Source organism: Argopecten irradians, chromosome 8 (genome assembly GCF_041381155.1).
Source record: "Argopecten irradians isolate NY chromosome 8, Ai_NY, whole genome shotgun sequence".
Lineage (NCBI taxonomy): Eukaryota > Metazoa > Mollusca > Bivalvia > Pectinida > Pectinidae > Argopecten > Argopecten irradians.
Window position 1 is genome coordinate 88,268 of NC_091141.1, and position 6,000 is coordinate 94,267.

The 6,000-nt window shown below is 35.9% G+C and overlaps 1 pseudogene; it reads right to left on the bottom strand.

Moving 5' to 3' along the window:
• Positions 1-273: 273 nt before the first annotated feature.
• On the bottom strand, positions 274-5,597 carry LOC138328860 (uncharacterized; annotated as a pseudogene).
• Between the last annotated feature and the right edge of the window lie 403 nt (positions 5,598-6,000).

Consider the following 6,000-nt stretch of genomic DNA (forward strand, 5'->3'; position numbering starts at 1 on the left):
AGTTCATCAAATAAATTGATGAATTCTAGTTACCATAAATCATATACAAATATATATATAAATTTTGGAGTTTATAATAAACAGAGATTAAACAACAGTTCTTTGGTTTTGGATTTAGTTAACAAGATAGTTAGGATGGGACATGAAAAAATGGTATGGTTTATAATTAATAGCCAAAAAATGTAAGGAATGTTATTTTTGTAACTCTATAATTCACAATTTATGAAGTTCAACAGCACATAGTTGTGTCTTAGAAGTCATTCCATCAAAGTATTGCTGTTGCATGAAAGTTAATATGAATACAGCAAGATTCATGATGGAATTAGAATTCTATCAACTGCTTCAACACAAAGCCTGTACTGTTCTTCTAAAGAAGCAGCTCCAGAGGTTTCGTAAAGGATTCTTTGCATATCTTGGTAGTTCAACACATGACCTCTCCTCTGAATGACCCTGTCGCTATCATTGAGTTGAACATCTGTCTCACTCAAACCAAATGCCTGAAGTTTGTCTCTCAAATTGTCTGCATTTGTTTCTACGGTACGAATTTCGGCATCACCCATCAGCATGCCCTCAGACCATATTTGTTCTGGAGTTCTGTTGGACTCCTGTCCGCATCCTGTGGTTGTTCCAGCCTTTCATAAAGGAGTTCAGTTTTTTGTTTACCTCTGGAATATACACCATCTGTAAGGCACATATATGGCTGTCATTGTTGATGTCCAGAATGCCACTGTCTTCCATCATGTAGAATTTCTGGTAGAAAACATCACCCACTTGTTCCTGAACATCTCTCCACAGGCGCTCTATCCGCTGATTATGGACTGACCTCCCTGTCAAGTGGCTTGTTGTGGAATTTTGAACCAAGTTCATAAATAGAGCAACTTGAATATTTTCCCCTCCATGGTCACTCCTCACTCTTGCTGGCAGTCCATATCTCATCACTGCACCAATAAAAAGGTTCAGGACTGTTTTTGACGAGTTATCAGCTCCATATTCCAGGAATGTAATCAAACGGGAAAAGCCATTTATACACCCATGAGTCACAATACCCCACCTATGAAAAGAGAACAAACAAAAATAATTATAAATAAATGAACCTAATTGCAATGAAGACTTGTCCAAAATTAAAAATAGTTCACGAATTTAGCCATTGGTGATGATACTCAAGTTCAAATGAATTTGTGTCATATATCAGGGGTTAATCTATAGCTAGGTTTTGGGGAACTACCCTTTTTCAAAATAGGGGGAAAACTGGGAGAAATATAGGTGAATTTCACTCCTCTGATACTGGTCCAAAATCATATTCATTTTGACAAAAAAACCTGTAAAACAATTTATTTTATTTTCAGATTTAATATAACAAGACATTTTAAGCTCAAAAATTAAAAGTTTGAGTTAATAATACAAGAGATCCCAGAGGGATCTTGGCGCCCACCAAAGAATGATCTATGTCTGACAAACAAAAGAGGGATCTTTTCTCTGCTTTTCAAACTTTTCGTACAGCTGTACATATTACTACATATGAAATTTGAGAAAGATCCTTCTAATACTTTCTGAGAAACAAACTTTATTATCAAATTCCAAGATGGCTACCTGTCAGCCATCTTTTTGACTGATCAGTTGAAAATGCAATAGGCACAAATAAGGTCCTAGGGGAACTTACATATAAAATTTGAGACAGATCACTTCAGTACTTTCTGAGCAAAAGTGGTAACAAGTTTCAACTATCAAAATCCAAGATGGTGGCCTATCGGCCATCTTGTTGATCAATCGGTCCCAAAATCGAATATGCACAACTAGACCCCTAGGGGAACCTGCAAATGCAATTTGAGACAGATCCCTTCAGTACTTTATGAGAAATAGCGGTAACAAACTTCAATTGTCAAAATCCAACATGGAGTCCTGTCGGCCATCTTGTTCACTGATCGGTCCCAAAATGCAATATGCACAACAAGACTCCTAGGGGAACCTACATGTAAAATTTGAGAGCGATCCCTTCAGTACTTTCTGAGAAATAGTGGTAATAAGCTTCAACTATCAAAATCCAAGATGGCGGCCTGTCAGCCATCTTGTTCATCGATCAGTCCGAAAATGTGATATGCACAACTGTACGCCAAGGGGACCTGTACATGCAATTTGAGACAAATCACTTCAGTACTTTCTGAGAAATAGCGGTAACAAACTTCATTGTCAAAATCCAAGATGGCTTCCTGTTGGCCATCTTGTTAACCGATCGGTACCAAAATGCAACATGCATAACCAGGGACCTAGGGGACCATGCACTTGAAATTTGAGACAGATCCCTTCAGTACTTTCTGAGAAATAGTGGTAACAAACTTCAATTGTCAAAATCCAAGATGGCGTCCTGTCGGCCGTCTTTTTGACTGATTGGTCCAAAAATGCAATATGCACAACAAGACTCCTAGGGGAACCTACGTGTAAAATTTGAGAAAAATCCCTTCAGTACTTTCCGAGAAATAACGGTAACAAACTTTAACTATCAAAATCCAAGATGGCTGCCTGGTGGCCATTTTGTTGATCGATTGGTCCCAAAATGCAATATGCACAACTAGGCCCCTAGGGGAACCTACATGTAAAATTTGAGAGAGATCCCTTCAGTACTTTCTGAGAAATGGCGGTAACAAACTTCATTGTCAAAATCCAAGATGGCTTCCTGTCGGCCATCTTGTTAACCAATCGGTACCAAAATGCAATATGCACAACTAGACACCTAGGGGAACCTACATGTAAAATTTGAGAGAGATCCCTTCTGTACTTTCTGAGAAATAGCGGTAACAAACTTTAACTATCAAAATCCAAGATGGCTGCCTGGCGGCCATTTTGTTGATCGATTGGTCCCAAAATGCAATATGCATGTAAAATTTGAGAAAGATTCCTTCAGTGCTTTCTGAGAAATAGCGGTAACAAGAATTGTTAACGGACAGAAGGACGGACGGACGGACGGACCACGGACGAAAGGCGATTTGAATAGCCCACCATCTGATGATGGTGGGCTAAAAATATGCAGTACCTGTATGATAAAAATGAAATGTAACCAAGTGATGAGAAGGACAAAAATGTAAATCATTAAATGAACATATATAATCATGAATCCCTCTTCCCCATTATTTCTATGCCAATCAGTCACCTGACAAATTTAGCAGAGATTATAGAATATAAAAGTTACCTACCGGTAATTAGACGCATGTGTCCATCTATATGCCACAGGCTGTTTGGTACAGGCACCTTGTAGACACGTCTCACTATGGCACGACTCCATCTCTGAGCTGCTGCCTCAGGATCAATCCTATTCAGAGTACTACGGACTCTATGCCTCTGTAGTTGAAGTCCTTGACTTCTAAGGTAACCACTCATCATCTGAAATCAGTATTCAAATTTAATGGTAACCATTTTTGTATGTGGTTTTTTTTTTCGTTAAACAAACAAAACCACTACCAGTACTAAACAAGAAATCAAGATGAAAGTTTCTAAAAACAAATATTGTGTCTAAATGAAATAACAAAATTGACACGTACATTTCAACTTAGATGGGACTGTTGCAATTGGCATTGAATTTTAAACCAATTGCAATTCAACAGTTGCAATTGTTTCCCTGTGTATTTTGGGAATATTTCATTGCAAGTTTGTCAAATTTGGAGAGAAGTTATTTTCAAAAACCTTTATAGGTTATTTATTAAATCATCAACTGTGTAAATTGAAATGCAATAACTTAACCAATCCACAATTACCCCTTGTTGTCGACTATAGTCAACAGAATTTTACCCTCCCCACTCTCACAGTGTCAAATTTAGTCGACACTTGATAACCATATTGACGTTCTTTTGTCACAATAAATTTCCAATTAAATTCAAATTCAATCAGTGATTTTAAGTTAGTAATTAACTTTCCAAATGATCAATGAAATATTTAATTGGACCATGTATATTGTTTTTATGGCAGAGAAACAAGGTAAATAAAATACGGATGTTATCATCATGAACAAAATGGCGGTCTGTTGCACATTTGCTCCACATTGCAATATCAAAATAAAATCTTGATGTCAGTGTTTTTCCTGGGTATTTTGGGAAATTGCCACCTGGTGAAAATTGGGAAATTTTGTGCGATAAAAGTTTACATTTGTTACAGTTATTGCACGGAAACGAAGTGTTACAGACAGACGGACAAACCCAAATTAATATTTGAAATGAAAAATTTGAACAGTGTTTATGGAAATCTTGGAAAAGGTAGAATAGACAATTATGCTTTTCTAAGAATCAAGTGTAAGAATGGTTACTAAAATACGACGTTCAGGCTTGGGATTTTCTGAATTTTTTTAGTTTTATCGCACAAAATACGCGTCAAATCACTGATTTGGGAAATTTAGACATAGATTTGGGAAAAAATTACAAAAAAATACAATTGGGAATGGGGCCTTAAATTATTTTGGCCCCATATATATAGGCAGGAAAAACACTGGATGTACAAGCAGGTTATAAATAATTCATAAATAAAATAGTTGCATTAACTTGGTATGCTTGAACTAAATGAATTAGCATACAACAACTGGCCATTTTGTTCCGACATTTTCTCAAAAACTTTCAGGTATGAGATAATAAACTACTTTTGATACATATGGAATATTAATTGGGAAAGAATACAAGACAGGGAAAGAGTTTAAAAATATATAGTAAGAACTCACAAGTACAAGTATAGAAGTATAGAAATATAGAAGTGAATGCTTATCAAGAGTCATGATCAGGTCCTGGATCCGTTATCGGTTGGAAATTTTCTGTAATATTAGGATTTTTCACAGTATTTGCCTTTTGGAGTGGAGTTGATATTCAACCCCAGCTTTACATATAAAGGTAGGGAAAACATGGAGACGTACCCATAATATTATATATAACATTTTACCTCATTTCCTGCATTTGGATGTGTCTGATGAAGGTCTTCAACAGCAGCATCTAGATCACTGTCACTGATAGCTGTATATTTGACGCTCCGTACAGACAGATTTTCAGATTTCAGAGTCTTGTAGACTAGGGATGGACTGCATTTTAGTTGAGATGCAACTGCTCGAGCTGTGAAGCCTTTCTTCAACTTATCAGGTCAACGGTGATGCCAAAAGCAGGACAGCCTTTTCCTTTAGGAGACTCATTATGTATGGATCCTTATAATACAAAAGAGAAAAAAAAGATAATAATAAATAACAAATACTGAATTTACTGTAATTAGCGTTCAGGGGACTTAAAAAATTGTAACAAATAAGCTGATAACGAGAATTAAAAAATGGCTGCCTACATGGAGGTGCAAGACTTTTACCAGGGGACACGATTTCAAAGTCCAAGGGGTTGGAATCTATATGCTCACACATCTGTTACGGTTAGTAGAGCTTTTTTTTTTTTTTTTTTTTTTTTTTTTTTTTTTAAGGTTTCAAAATCGATTTTATTCCCCAGCAAATTTGAGGGATGCCAGGGTTGGGACCCTGGGTTCATCCCTCTTACAACATATAGCCTCTCACAGGAGGTCTCTTTCACTCCTTTTACTCGATCGCTTTCATTCATCACATTTGATTTGCTCCATTCATTCTCCAAACTCATTCATACAAATACAATTATACAGTAGATATATAACTTTAAATTAAGTGAAAGGGTTTCTCTTGTATTCATACATGTAATCATTTATATCATTTATGTTATGTCACCTATTTGTTAATTATGACATCATATTTTTTTAAATTCTTGTGGCATAAAGTTGAGCACAAATATATATCTACAAATTTAAAATAAGTGAGAGATTTCTCTGTTATTCATACATGTAATCATTTATATATATGCTATGTCACATATTCCTTGATTTTGATATCACAATTGTTAAAATTTTAGTGACATAGAACTGAGCACTGAAAAAGAATCAGACAAGTTTGTAACATTTGTAGATAGGATCAATTGATACAACTGCTTACATGTATGTGTACAAGAGACGCTAGGTACAGTATCAATC